This window comes from Diabrotica undecimpunctata, chromosome 5 (assembly GCF_040954645.1).
Source record: "Diabrotica undecimpunctata isolate CICGRU chromosome 5, icDiaUnde3, whole genome shotgun sequence".
NCBI lineage: Eukaryota > Metazoa > Arthropoda > Insecta > Coleoptera > Chrysomelidae > Diabrotica > Diabrotica undecimpunctata.
Window position 1 is genome coordinate 127664568 of NC_092807.1, and position 15606 is coordinate 127680173.

Below are 15606 nucleotides of genomic sequence, written 5' to 3' on the forward strand. Positions count from 1 at the left end.
TTCTTACTTGGTTTCTTGTGTTTTTCATGGGCTCATAACATAATTTTCTGAATTTGGTGTCTATTCCCCTGTTATTATGCCTTTGTAGATTTCTGTAGATTTCTGTAGAAGTTAATAAAGGCTTGGTATATTTCCGTGCTTGTATTTCATGCATTTTGCATTAACTACTTAAGTGTGAAAATATGGTCATGGATGCATTTTTTCTTTTTAAATCCGCTCTGTGGCTGCTACAGTTTATGGTGTACTTATTGTAGTAGTTTTTTTTCCAGTACTCGTTCGAATACTTTGGAAAGGATACTCAGGAGAGTTATAACTCTATAGTTGCTGCAGTCTCGTCTATATTCTTTTTTGAATATGGTTAAAACATCCCCCCACTTTCCAGTTTTTTTGGATCTTGCTCTCATTCCATGCTTTATTGCAAACTTTTCTAAGCATTTTATTTCCATTTTCTCTCGTCTTTTCTTTTTTTTATCTCTTTAAGATTGTAAAATTTTGTTCTCTGACATGATGGTTATTATGGCGTGCCAATTAATATTTTTTTTCTATATTTATTTTTAATAATATTTATAATCGTAAATGGTATAAAAGAACTATTTAAGTTACATTTGAATGTGCTGCAAGCATTAACATTTTTATTTTGAAAATGGCCGAACTGTCCGAAAAATCGTTTTAATCGGCAAATAAATTAAAATGATAAAATAAATACGTTGTAGTCTCAAAAGTGTACACTTTATATTTGGAAAGAATAAGTGCTGTATTAACAAAAACACTGGGATAAAGTTTTCTTCGAGGTTTTTAACGGTGTACAAGTGGTTTTACATTTTCGATTGCATATTATATTCCTCTCCATTTATGATCAAGTCGTCTGTGACCATGTGTAATTACATTTTCAGACAGACGAATAGAGAATTTGAATAAATTATGCTCTAAATGGAATTATATTTTGGAGAATACGCGCATGAATGAGTATCTCTCCCTGGTATTCCATTCAAAGTAGTGACTCTTGAGAGAGAGACCTCCAAGACTTGAATATACTCATGACAGATGAAAATTGCAACGGTAGAAAATTATTATGGATGCTGGTATTTCAACAAGTTATGTTTGGTCTGGGTAATAAGAAGGCGAAAATTATGATAAATAATACAATAAAAATGTATTATTTAATTTGTTTTGATGTTTATATATATATATATATATATATATATATATATATATATATATATATATATATATAGAATATATATATATATATATATATATATATATATATATATATATATTGGCAAATTGCAAATTATGATGCGAATGTGTACTAGTTTGAGGCGGGGTGTAAACTATATATGATGCCAATACACACACACACACGCATATACAGTCATACATATACAAAGGCAATTATTTTTCGAGATACGCCTAATATACTGCCAAGCTGAAATTCCGTTCAATTTATTTATAATCGCTACAAATATTGCTTCAACTAACTTTTAGTATTGCTTTGCCTAATACTTTTGAGACAAACGGACTTTTTCTGGAATGTATTGATTTTATGTTCTTTATCTAGTTTGTGATACCTAATAAATAATACTTTGTTGTAAATATTTTTTAGTTTACTAATAAAAAATAATGTGAAATTAAATCACCGTAAGCAAAACTAACCATAAAATTTATTGGTAATAAAAACTTTCTATTTTGTTATAAAGTATCTATTAGTAAGCAGCACTGATATCCTTTTTTATCTCTAGCCCTATCATCTTTGGATTAACCCAAATGTTGAGGACAGAAAATCTCGCACGTGGCGATATACTTGACGTGCAAGACTGATCACTCTAACGCCGTAAAAACCCGAAATCTGATGAAACAGGAAAGAAAAAATCGGAATTAATGTCTTCCATTATAGCCGTTTCTACATTTATTCTTCTCAAGTGGGCAGCGTACCTTGACAAGCGTTGAAAAATAGTTCAATGATAAATAGAGGGTTACAAAAGCTTTTGTGAGTGTCAAGGAATACGCGACATATTTGCATATATTAGGTTAGGTAGAAGAAAAATCGGTTCTCAATGTTTGATGTCAGAAACAAAAACGTTGGAATTGAAAGAGGGAAGAGGATTCAGAAATAATATAGTTTATAAAAGTAATGTCATTTTTTACTATATTTTAAACTTAAAAAAAAATAAATTTTAAAATTGAACTAAAAACAAAAAATAAAATCATTAAATAAGAATTCGATTTTTCAAACAGAGTTATCAAAAAATAATATTTATGTTAATGTAATTTACAATTTTTATTGGGAATTGGTCACAATTTTACTATAAGATAGTGTATATTTATATCTATATATATATATATATATATATATATATATATATATATATATATATATATAGTTTATGTATATATATATATATATATATATATATATATATATATATATATATATATATATATATAATAATATAATAAACTTTGGGAAGTTGCCAGGAATAGACAGGAGTGGCGACTTCTTTGTGAGCAGGTCAAGATCCACAACGGGTTGTCGAGCCACTTATGATGATAATAAACTTTGAGACTTTTTGGGAAAACATAGCTGAAAGATGGAAAGAATAGGCTAAGTGTACTCTTATTCCTTTATTATTCCAATATTTCGTCGATAGTCATCAACATCATCAGGGATGAGCTACAAATAGTTATACATGAATATTTGACAGTCTATTTTAACTAAGTTGATGTTACCTACGATTTGAGATTATCGCCGTAAAGAAAGCTGGTCAAAGTTATAAAAATTTTATAAAAAGTTTTTTTCACAAAATACATGTATTGTAAATTTACAAAGACTGGTTCAAAGACAACGCACAATTATTACTTTTATGTATTGGACAGAAAGTTCTCTTTAGAGAGTTTTACATCTTTTTTATTTAATTCTTAACCTGAACTTTATGTCATGTAAAGCGGATAATGTGGTTAATTTGCAGGTTTGAAAACTCTAACCTCTAACATCTTCTTCTTTCTTTGACGGTCGAAGTAAAATGGAGATTTTAGTAGCCCTTACCTTCATTGAGTATCTGTACCAGTATTTGATTAGATTCTTAAGTTGAAGCTATTTAAAAAATTGAAATTGTTAATGTGATTAAAGATCACTTTAATAAGAGTTAGATAATTAGATCTTGTTTAATTCCAAGACCTAGTTATTATGTAAAGGTTGAAGAGTAGTATAGAAGGATGTCGTATTTAAAACTTTTTGACAAGAAAAGTTGATTATTATAATTGAATATGTGCTGTACGATTTTTTACATTAAAAGTCTATTGTTAAAGTATGTAATAATATGGTAATGTAATAATCTTATTCTTAATTGGAATCTGTTGAATTATTGAATATCATATGCTGTTTGTTCACTGTTAAAAGAAAGGGGTATGTGGTGGTGGTGGTGGATCTCTGTTTTTTTATTTATGTTGTTCTCTGTTTGTACTATACAAGCCATTTCTAGGAAAAGACGTTTCTTGTAATTGGTTCCCCTTTCTAGAACCTCTACTGACTGTTTACTACGTGAAGCGCTAATGAGCAACGGTGATTATGCAATCGGCAGTCGCTTTTGTGTGAAATTATGCCATTTTTTAAATGCCTTTCTGTGTGGTCTATGTATTTTTTGCTGCAGTTTTTGCATGGAATGCTGTAGACTACATGTGACATTTGCTCTTTAGGTGTTTTGTCCTTTACTTTTGTGTGAAGACTTTTTATTGAAAATGCCGTTTTATTTGCAATTTTGAAATTATAAAAAGAATTAAGTACACTTGCTAGTCTGGGTGGAAGCTCCTTGATATAAGGTAGAGAAATCATTGTGTTTTCTGTAATAGAATTATTGGATATGTTCTGTTCAACATTTTCTCTTATTTCTCGGATGTTGGTGTCAATTTGTTCGGCATAACCTACTTCCCCTTGGACATTTGTATTGATGTTGTTTAATTTATTTAATATAATCTGAGGAATGGATGAAGGGGTGTTTTAAAGGATTTTCTTAACTAAACCAGTCGGGGAAGAGTTGTCTGTAAACAGGTTGTGTATAAGTTTAAGATTCTTTTCGTGGAAAGTTGTATCTGAAATTTTCATCACCCTGGCCCTCATTTGTTTTAATAGATTGATTTTCATTCAATATTTGTGATATGATAGGTAGTGTAGATATCTACCTGATAATGTTATTTTTCTATACCAGTCCACTAGGATATTGCTGTTGTTAGTTCTAATTAGTTTAGTGTCGAGGAAAGGAACAGATTGTTCATTATCCTCTAGTTCTATTGTGAACTGTATATATGGATCATAACTGTTGAAGACTGATAAAATGTCTTCAATTCGATCTTTTGGAAGTGACAGGATGATGTTATCAACATATTTCTTTACAAAGGTAAGGTTATAGGATAAGACTGGAATAACTGTGTCAAGGATGTCATCGACTACATATGCAGCTGGATTTGTGGAACTTTGGCACTCATTGGTGTTCCAAAGGTAAGTTTATATATCTTATTTTTGAAGGACAAATAAGTGTTGTCGAACAAAAAGGTTACCCAATCAGTATTCGTTGGACAGTTAACAGGTGAACATCGTTCGATAAATCTGTGCCGGGTCCTTAACTAGTGCTATTATCAAATTAATAGGTATTTAATTTGAAAATAAACCAACCGATCTTCAAAAAAGGTAGGATCTAATTATTTATTATTATGAGTAAATCGGGGGATGGTGTTGAGCCACCCCAGAATAATATATCATTAATGGATACGGAAGACAAAAGGTATATTAATTTAAATAACAGATATAAAATAAATGATTCAGGGTATTATAACGTCTTTGTAGAATCTACAGACAAAAACTTGTCCCGTTTATCACCAGTACGTGTCGGTCATTATCTATTTAAAAACCAATATTTTAAACACGATGTACTAGACATTAAACCTGTTGGCAGAAATAAGGTAAAAGTAATTTTTAAAACTTATACTTGCGCAAATTCTCTAATTGAACATGAGCTTATTAAGGATAAATAACTTGTAGCGTATATTCCATCATTTTTTACTCAAAAGAAGGGAATTATTAGGGAAGTCGATACGTTTTTGGATGAAAAGTATATTTTAGAAAATATTGTTTCAGATAAAAATGTTGTCGAAGTAAAAAGGTTAAAACGGAAAATAATTGATTCAGATAATGAAACAATTCTTGTACCTCGCCAGATGGTCATTTTGACATTTGAAGGAAATAGCATTCCTAAGACTGTTAATTTAGACTTGGTTAGGTTTAATGTTGAACAATATATATATCCGGTTGTTCAGTGTTTTAATTGCTTTCGTTTCGGCATACTGCTCGGCAATGCAAATCAACATCAAATCGTTGTAAAAAATGTAGTCAAACTCATGATAATAATGAAACATGCACTAACTCCCTATTTTGTTTACATTGCAACTCCACTGAACACAACTCACTCTCTAAACAGTGTCCTGCATTTAAACACCAATACAAAATAAAATCAATAATGGCTTTAGAAAACACTACCTTTAAAGAGGCAGAAACCATAGCTAACAATCCTTCATACGCCAAGGTAACTACAAATAATAGATTCGATATCCTCAATACTATACAAAATTTCCCCGCCTTAACCCCCAACGTCCCTGAAGGTACAAATCAAAATCAATCCTATGTACCTACCATTAAAAAAACAAGAAACAAGCGTAAAGCTATCTCTCCTACTGCGGTCAAAAACGCACCAACTTTCCCAAGATTTCCAAATGCTACAAACACCTCATCCCAACCTATAATCCCTAATACCGACAGGGACGAGTTTATGGCGTATAAAGAAAAAATAGAATGTAAAATAATCAATGAAATTCCAGCCTTGATAGAAAATATCATCAAGGAAATTAACCCTAAAATATTTTTACCTAACTTACAAAAATATACAAAAGAAGAAATTGAAAAAATGTTGAACAACCTACCAGATATTAAAAGCGATGGGGAACAACAGGACATTTAACATACTGCAGTGGAACTGTCAATCTATAAATAAACATAAACCTAGTTTACTTAATTATCTCGAGTACAATGTTGTTGATGTCATTCTGCTTAATGAAACATGGCTTTCTAAAAATAAAAATGTTGGTTTAACAGGTTCCAACGTTATCAGAAGCGATAGACCTGATAGTTACGGTGGTGTAGCCATCCTCATATCAAATAACCTTTGTTTTACTGAAACTAATGTAACGAAAAACTTTAATAAAGGTATTGAAACGTGTGCAGTTTTTATAGAACAAATTAAATTGGTAATCGTTTGTATTTATAAACCACCCAAAGTAATAGTCAATAATAGAGATTGGGAAAAGCTTTTAACTCAATTTAGTGGTAGGGTTGTCATTGGTGGGGACTTCAATGGACACCAAAGTAGGTGGGGTTCCTTGAAGGATTCCGCTCAGGGCAAGTGTATAGTAGACGCGCTAGATAACAGTAATTTAGTTCTGCTAAACGACTCTAGACCGAACAAAGTAACAAGACCTAATGAACTTCCATCAATGGTGGATCTATCCCTTGTTACACCAAATCTAATTGAATACACCACATGGGATCCTGTTCCCGATACTCTGGGTTCAACTCACTTACCTATAGTAATCACCATCTACTTGGACTATCACCCATGTACAATAATTCCTTCATCTAAATGGAAAGAGTCTTCAGCAAACTGGAATATCTTTAAAGGTCATATAGAAAAAACATCCGAAAATATAACCGATACTATCACTTCAGCGAAACGTTTTGACTTCCTGGTAAAGAAAATTGACGATGCTGCCTCATTTTCTATGAATATCAAAAATTCCTTTTAGCCAAAATCTCGAATTCCAGTCTGGTGGGATTATGAATGCAAAAATATGATCATTTCACGAAAAGTTGCATACAAAAGATACATTGAAGCATCAAATTTTGAAAACTATATTAAATACAAACAAATTCAAGCCAAAAGTAAACTCCTCTTTACAAACAAACAAAAAAGTTCGTGGATTAACTTTGTAAATACTTTAAACAAAAATACTCCCATCAGTAAAATTTGGAATTTTGTTAATAAACTAGTAAATAAAAATTACCGTACAAGACGATATCCCCTGCCAAATGAACTAATAGAAGAGTTGCTCGACAAATTTGCTCCGCCATATGTTGACCTTCCTATTCAGGATAACAGTAAAACTTGTAAATACAATATTTTCCAGGAAAGTTTTGATATGAAAGAATTTGAGGCTGCACTCAAGTCTTCAAAGTCCTCGGCTCCGGGGCGCGGTCAAATTACTTATAACATAATATATGAATTACCTCTTATAGCTAAACAAAGTTTACTAACAATTTTCAACGATTGGCTTTTCAATGGAAGATATGTGGATCATATGAAAGAAATAGTTATTTGTTTAATTCTTAAACCTAATAAAGATAAAACACTCTCCTCTTCTTACAGACCGATATCATTAATGTCTTGCATATGCTAAGTCTTGAAAGACTTATTAAGACTCGATTAGAATGGCTTATAGAACATTATAGTATCCTTCCAAGTACACAATATGGATTTAGGGCTAGTGTTGGTACACTGGATGCAATATCACATTTAGTTACCGACATTCAAATAACGTTTTCCAGAAACAATTATCTTGTTTGTTTTTAGACCTAAAAGGGGCATATGATTCTGTTAATTTAACCATTTTACACAAAAAACTATATGATATAGGATTACCTCAAAATATAGCAACTAATATTGTTCATCATTATAATAATCGTGTTATATATATTGAAGATCATTTAAACCAACTACACGGTCCTAGAACTGCTCATACAGGTCTTCCACAAGGATCAGTTTTAAGTCCGTTATTGTTCAACATATTCTCAATCAATTGCATCTAATACGCTGATGACATATGCATCTATACAGAGCGTAACTCGTATACTGACTGCCTGGAGGCTCTGGAATTCATCATGCAAAACGTTAATAACTGGGTGAAAAATTATGGACTGACCATTTCCCCTGACAAATCAGCCACAATGATATTCACTAGACATAGGATTCGTACGCCTGACAAAATAAAGTTGTCTGGATATGATATACCTATTGTCAAAGAATACAAATATCTTGGCATTCTTCTTGATCCCAAACTCTTATGGTCAAAACATGTGGACTATATAAAAAGTAGGTGTGAAAAAGGTATTAATATTCTTAAATGTGTCACTAATCGAAGATGGGGTGCTGACCCTGAAGTTGCATTGATGTTTTACAGAGCCTACGTGCGATCTATTGTAGACTATGGTTGCATTATGTATGGTGCAGCCAGTAACACACACTTATTAACCTGTAGACCGCATTCAGTTTAAATGTCTAAGAATATGCTTGGGCACCATGAAGTCTACTCCTTGCCCTGTACTACTTGCTGAAAGTAATGAAATACCTCTTCAAAATCGTCGAGAAATTATGGCAATTAAACATATCCTGAAGCTAAGATTAAATAATAATAATCTACTTAGTCAACTGTATGAGTTATCTATTGAAAACCTCTCAAATAAATACTGGCGCATAAAAAATTCTCCTCCACTTGCTGATGCTTTCTTAGAAACTAATGAGTATCCTAATATCTATGGCAAAGAAAAAAGATTACCAATATATAAAGCTAATTTTCAGGTAACATTAAATAAACCAAAAGTCATTATACCAAAGTACACAGAATCCCCACAAATAAACTTTGTCTTACTTAGATCCATATTGAGCGACTATAATGATCACGTAATAATGTATACCGATGGTTCCAAAAAAGAGGATGGTGCCACAGGTTGCGCAGTTTACATTCCACATAAAAGCGAATCTTTGAAAATTAAACTTCCATCACATTGCTCAATATATACTGCTGAAGCGGTAGCTATCGAAAAAGCATTAGATTGGCTAGATTCACACAATTTAAATAAAGCAGTGATATTATCAGATTCATTATCTGTCATTAAAGGATTAAACTCAGATATGACTCAACATAAAAGAAATAATATTCTTTGTGCTATTAAAAATAAAACATAATATAGTAAAGATATTACAGTTATTTGGGATAAAAGTCACATTGGTATCGAGGGAAATGAACTGGTTGACCAGCTTGCTAAAGATGCGACCCATGTTGGACTCTATATTCCCATATTTCCATTGCAGGACTTACAACAACATTATTATAACAAAATTTTTATAAATTGGAAAGAAAAATGGTAAAACATAGCAACGAATTCAAATAATCAATATTATACTATCCACCCTACCTTACCACAAGATGTTGACTATATTTTCAAATATTCAATGCCAAAGAAGTTGACATCCACAATTACACGACTGAAAACTAATTACGGTGCATTCTCAGCTCACTTGGCTAATTTAAATATTTATTAAATATTATCCCTTCTGGGGTATGCTCATGCGATAATATATCACAATGTGACATCAACCATATTCTTTTTAAGTGCGATAGACATAGGTATGAAACAGATCAGCTGTCTTCAAAACTATCAGAACTTAAAATTCAGACTCCCATAAACATCACTCATTTACTCCCCTTAGATAGTAGAGAAGTATACGAACTAATATGTAACTTTTTATTTAAAGTTGGTTACATTATTTAAAAACTAATATCTTACATTACAATTCTGTGGCTAAAGGACTAGTTTCCAAGCCAACTCACCAAACACACACACACACACACACACACACACACACACACACACACACACACACACACACACACACACACACACACACACACACACACACACACACACACACACACACACACACACACACACACACACACACACACACACACACACACACACACACACACACACACACACACACACACACACACACACACACACACACACACACACACACACACACACACACACACACACACACACACACACACACACACACACACACACACACACACACACACACACACACACACACACACACACACACACACACACACACACACACACACACACACACACACACACACACACACACACACACACACACACACACACACACACACACACACACACACACACACACACACACACACACACACACACACACACACACACACACACACACACACACACACACACACACACACACACACACACACACACACACACACACACACACACACACACACACACACACACACACACACACACACACACACACACACACACACACACACACACACACACACACACACACACACACACACACACACACACACACACACACACACACACACACACACACACACACACACACACACACACACACACACACACACACACACACACACACACACACACACACACACACACACACACACACACACACACACACACACACACACACACACACACACACACACACACACACACACACACACACACACACACACACACACACACACACACACACACACACACGCACACACACACACACACACACGCACACACACACACACACACACGCACACACACACACGCACACACGCACACACACACACGCACACACACACGCACACACACACACGCACACACACACACGCACACACACACGCACACACACACACACACACACACACACACACACACACACACACACACACACACACACACACACACACACACACACACACACACACACACACACACACACACACACACACACACACACACACACACACACACACACACACACACACACACACACACACACACACACACACACACACACACACACACACACACACACACACACACACACACACACACACACACACACACACACACACACACACACACACACACACACACACACACACACACACACACACACACACACACACACACACACACACACACACACACACACACACACACACACACACACACACACACACACACACACACACACACACACACACACACACACACACACACACACACACACACACACACACACACACACACACACACACACACACACACACACACACACACACACACACACACACACACACACACACACACACACACACACACACACACACACACACACACACACACACACACACACACACACACACACACACACACACACACACACACCTATACACGTTTCGCAATATTTGTGGCATCACATACTATATCCTCAATTGTGGCAAATCGGTGTAAACATACCATGATACTGGCACCCGTCGTGCAGAGTGTTTATGGATAGGAATTGCTTTGATACACTCCATGGTTCTAATATTATCGACGAATATAATTGTGGCACCGGATTCCACAATTATTTTGTCATCAGAAACTGTGTGCAAAAGATGCCACAAATATATCCGTAACACATTTTCTGTGTTTGGGGGTTCCATAAGTATTGCTGTATATACAGTGTGTTTGAAAGCCATGTTGCCATATTTGTTATAGGAATAAGTTGTTGCTTTACCTTTTCTGTGATACGGATACTCTGTTGGTTACATTACATTTTTTTATTTAGTGTACGATAGTGTTATAATATTTTAGAATTAAATATAAGAAAACTAAAAACATCTTCGACTATAGTTACTATAAAGATCTTGGAAATGCAGTTACTAACGCAGTCCGTCTGGAGAAGAATGGTTACTTAAATTATCGGTCTGCTTCTTTGATTAAAAAAGATCTTTGGAAAGCTATGAGGTTATTCAAAATTGTAAATAAACCAGTTATAGAGATCCCTCAGGAGCTTAAAGATCCTATATCTATAAATAATTATTTTACATCTGTCTTTAGCCCTGTAAATTGTTGTCCTGAGACAACTTAATGGTATCAGTCAAATATTTTCAACCCAGATATTGTTTTCTCGTTTAAAATGGCCACTATTGATGAAGTTAAATTCGGAAGCTGTTGGATATGAATGTGATAATATTTCTGCAAAGATGCTACAACTCTCCCTTTCTATTACTGCTCCTTATATTACGCACATTATAAATTGTCCTTTGGAAGTAGGTTATTTTCCGGACACTTGGAAATACGTTTTGGTAAAACCACTGCCCAAATCAAATAAACCTGAATCACTTTATGATCTTCGCCCAAAATAAGCATTTTGCCGGGACTGTCAAAAATTTTAGAAAAGGTTATCTATAAACAGATATACGATTATATTTTTAGAAATAATGTAGTTACGTATATACAATCAGGATTTAGAAAAGAGTTTAGTACAAGGACCCTGCTTCTTGACTTAACAGATAATATACTTCGATCATTTGATGCAGGAAAAGCAACCTCAGTCATCGTGCTTGATTTTTCTACAGCCTTCGACACTATTGATCACGCTCTTCTGTGTGCTAAATTGAAATATTTTGGATTTAATGATACCTCCTTACAGTTTTTCAAATTTTATTTGGTAAATCGTTATCAAAAGTCATAATCGATAATAATTCATCAGAATTTGCATCTGTCAATTCAGAGGTGCCTCAAGGTTCGGTTCTTGGTCCTCTTCTTTTTTAAATATATATTTCCGATCTGTATAAATCTTTAAATAATCTGAAATTGCACTCTTTTTTAGATGACACACAACTGTATTTCTCTTTTGAACCTAACACTGTTCAGGATAACTTAAAACTAATTATAAAAAATGAACCTCTAAAAAATGTTAATGTAAAAACTTAGGAGTCATATATGACTGTACGCTACGTTTTCAAGAGCATGTCACCCTTTTAGTAAAAAAATGCTATTTAGTTATGCGTCAACTGTATGGAAGTACAGGCATTTTAAACTTTAAATTGCGTAAGTTACTTTGTGCAACTATCGTAATGTCAATTCTTAATTATGGGCTCTTGGTATTTTACCCTTTCTTAGATCAGGTTACGAAATTAAAGTTGCAAAAAATTCAAAATAATTGTTGCAGATTTGTCTTTGGCATAAGAAAATATGATCGTATATCATGCAAAATAAAAGAACTTCAATGGTTAACCATAGATAATTTATACAAATATCACCTCGCCTCATTGATATATCGAATTATTTCGTCGTCAAATCCTATTTATTTAAAGAACAAATTAGTATTTCGTGGAGAGGCTCATAATCTGGATCTGAGATATCCTCATAGTCTTATGCTTCCAAGATATAGACTAGTTATTTTCCAGCGATCGTTTACTTACAACGCTGTTTTAGTGTTTAATAGTTTAACAAAAAATTTAAGAGGTAAATCTCTTGATTTCATGAAGCGGCATTATAAGAAATTTTTACCTACAATCGCAGTAACGTTATTATTATTATATAGTATATTGTTGTCGTTTTTGTTACCATTAGAATTTTTTTTTTGTTTTTATTTATCATTCATATCATTTATCACATAACATCACAAATTATTTTCTTTATCTTATTTTTCTAGTAGCCACATGACTATTTCTATCATTTCAATATTATATTATCATTTATGTCAATTTATAAATCTTTTTTTTTTTCATGTTCTACTTATTTCAAACTGACTTTGTAAACTTGAGGTTAAGTGGAGTTGCTCTAGCTAGAATTCGCCTCATGTATCTCGTGTTTGTAAATTTTTACAGACTAAATAAAGGCACTTTATTATTATTATTACTATTATATATAATATAATATAATATAATATATGTGGATCCCCCTATATAATAGAATAGAGTTATTTCTGTCCTTTAAAAAAAAATATAAAAACGATGACACCCGTCGACTTTTAATACATATAAATGTGTGCCTTTTAAGGAAAAATTTAAATGTACAGGGTAATTCACGCATGCCTAGCATACTGCATAAGTTTTATTTTTAATAGACTTCCCTGTATATTTTTTATTTTTAAAAGCTGCTTAATAACCTGATCTCGACAAACTATACCATGTATTATGAATAATACAGGGTGGAATTTTAAAATTATACAGTGTGTAAACTACTCATGGAATACAATTGTTTGCGTCCTTATTTTTAGAAAATTATAAAAAAAACGCCTCACCTGTTACTTTTAAATTCATATGTGCTCTTTAAACATGAATTTAAATGTACAAGATGATCATAAGGGCAGAAGATTCAAGGACACAAACAATTTTATTCCATAAGTGGTTTCCACACTGTTTAATTTCAACATATTAACTACCCTTTAATACTCATAATAGACTCTACATGACATAGTTGGTTGAGATCGGGTTATTAAGGAGCTTTTATGAATAGTAAAATATACAGGAAGTTCCATTAAAAGTAAAGCTTTTAGACTATGGTAGGCTTGCCTGAGTCACCTTGTCCAGTATATTTAAAAAGCGCATATTTATATTCGACGTGCTTCAGCATTTTTTATAGGACCATTAAGCTTGCGGGGTTTGACCACCAAACCACCCTTAAGTGGAGTAATTCTGCTGCCTTAAAGTTCAAGCTAGCAGGATTCAAACAAAAAACTTTTTGTCTATGACATTTTTTTTTCACACATTTTTCACTAATTAATTACTACCATCATAATTTTTTACCACCGAACCACCCTTAAGGGGAGCGATTCTCCTGGCATACGGTTCAAACTGGCAGAATTTAAAAAAATATATTTTTGCCTATGCCATATTTTTTCACCCATTTATAAATTATTACTTTTAAATAAAATAAAAAGTGTTCTGTTCTGCTCCCCTAAACTAATCTTGGAACGTCTGAGGTGAATAGGGCATGTAATGCGGATGGAACAAAATGACCCAGCTAGAAAACGCTCCTTGATAGACCCATTGGTCAGAGAAGAAGAGGAAGACCTAGAACAAGGTTCCTTGATAACATCGATAAAGACATGAAAAATATGGGAATACGTGCTTGGCGGAGAGAGAAAGGCGAGGGTTGGGGACGACTGGAGAGAAATTCTTGAGGAGGCTAGGACCCACGTAAGGTTGTAAAGACGGAATGATGATAAACCAATCTTATTTGAAAACGTTACTGCTAGCTTAATATCCGAGCCAGTGGAATTGGAAAAAAATATATTTTTGAAATGCCACAGTGTTCTGCTAGGATTTTACAAATTCATTACCACCCTAGTAATTATTCACCCCTCAATTTACTCCTATCGGAAGTCAATAATTCTGTTACGTTAAAATTTAAGGAGAAAAAATATTCTTTAAAATTTCACCGCCCTGTACTTATAACTGAAATAAAACAGTAGTGTTCTGCTGTTAAGTTTTTACTAAACTTTGACCATCCTAATCATTTTCCCCCCTAAATCAATCTTATTTAGTAAAGTTCTTACTAGCTTAATATTCGAGACAGCGAAATTTAAAAAAATAGTTTTAAAATACCATCATGTTCTGATAGGTTTTTGTGAATTTATTACCACCCTAGTAATTTTTCACCCCTTAACTAACCCATTAATACCCCAATACTCTGTTAATTTTTACCTATATCCAACTGACAATAAATATAATATCGACATAAAATTAAATAATATAAATATATTTAAATTTTTGAAATGCAGCTAATATAAATCTATTTTACTACTCAAATAATCTAAACTATAAAAAGCTATATAAAACTATAACTATATAAAATTATAGCTGTTC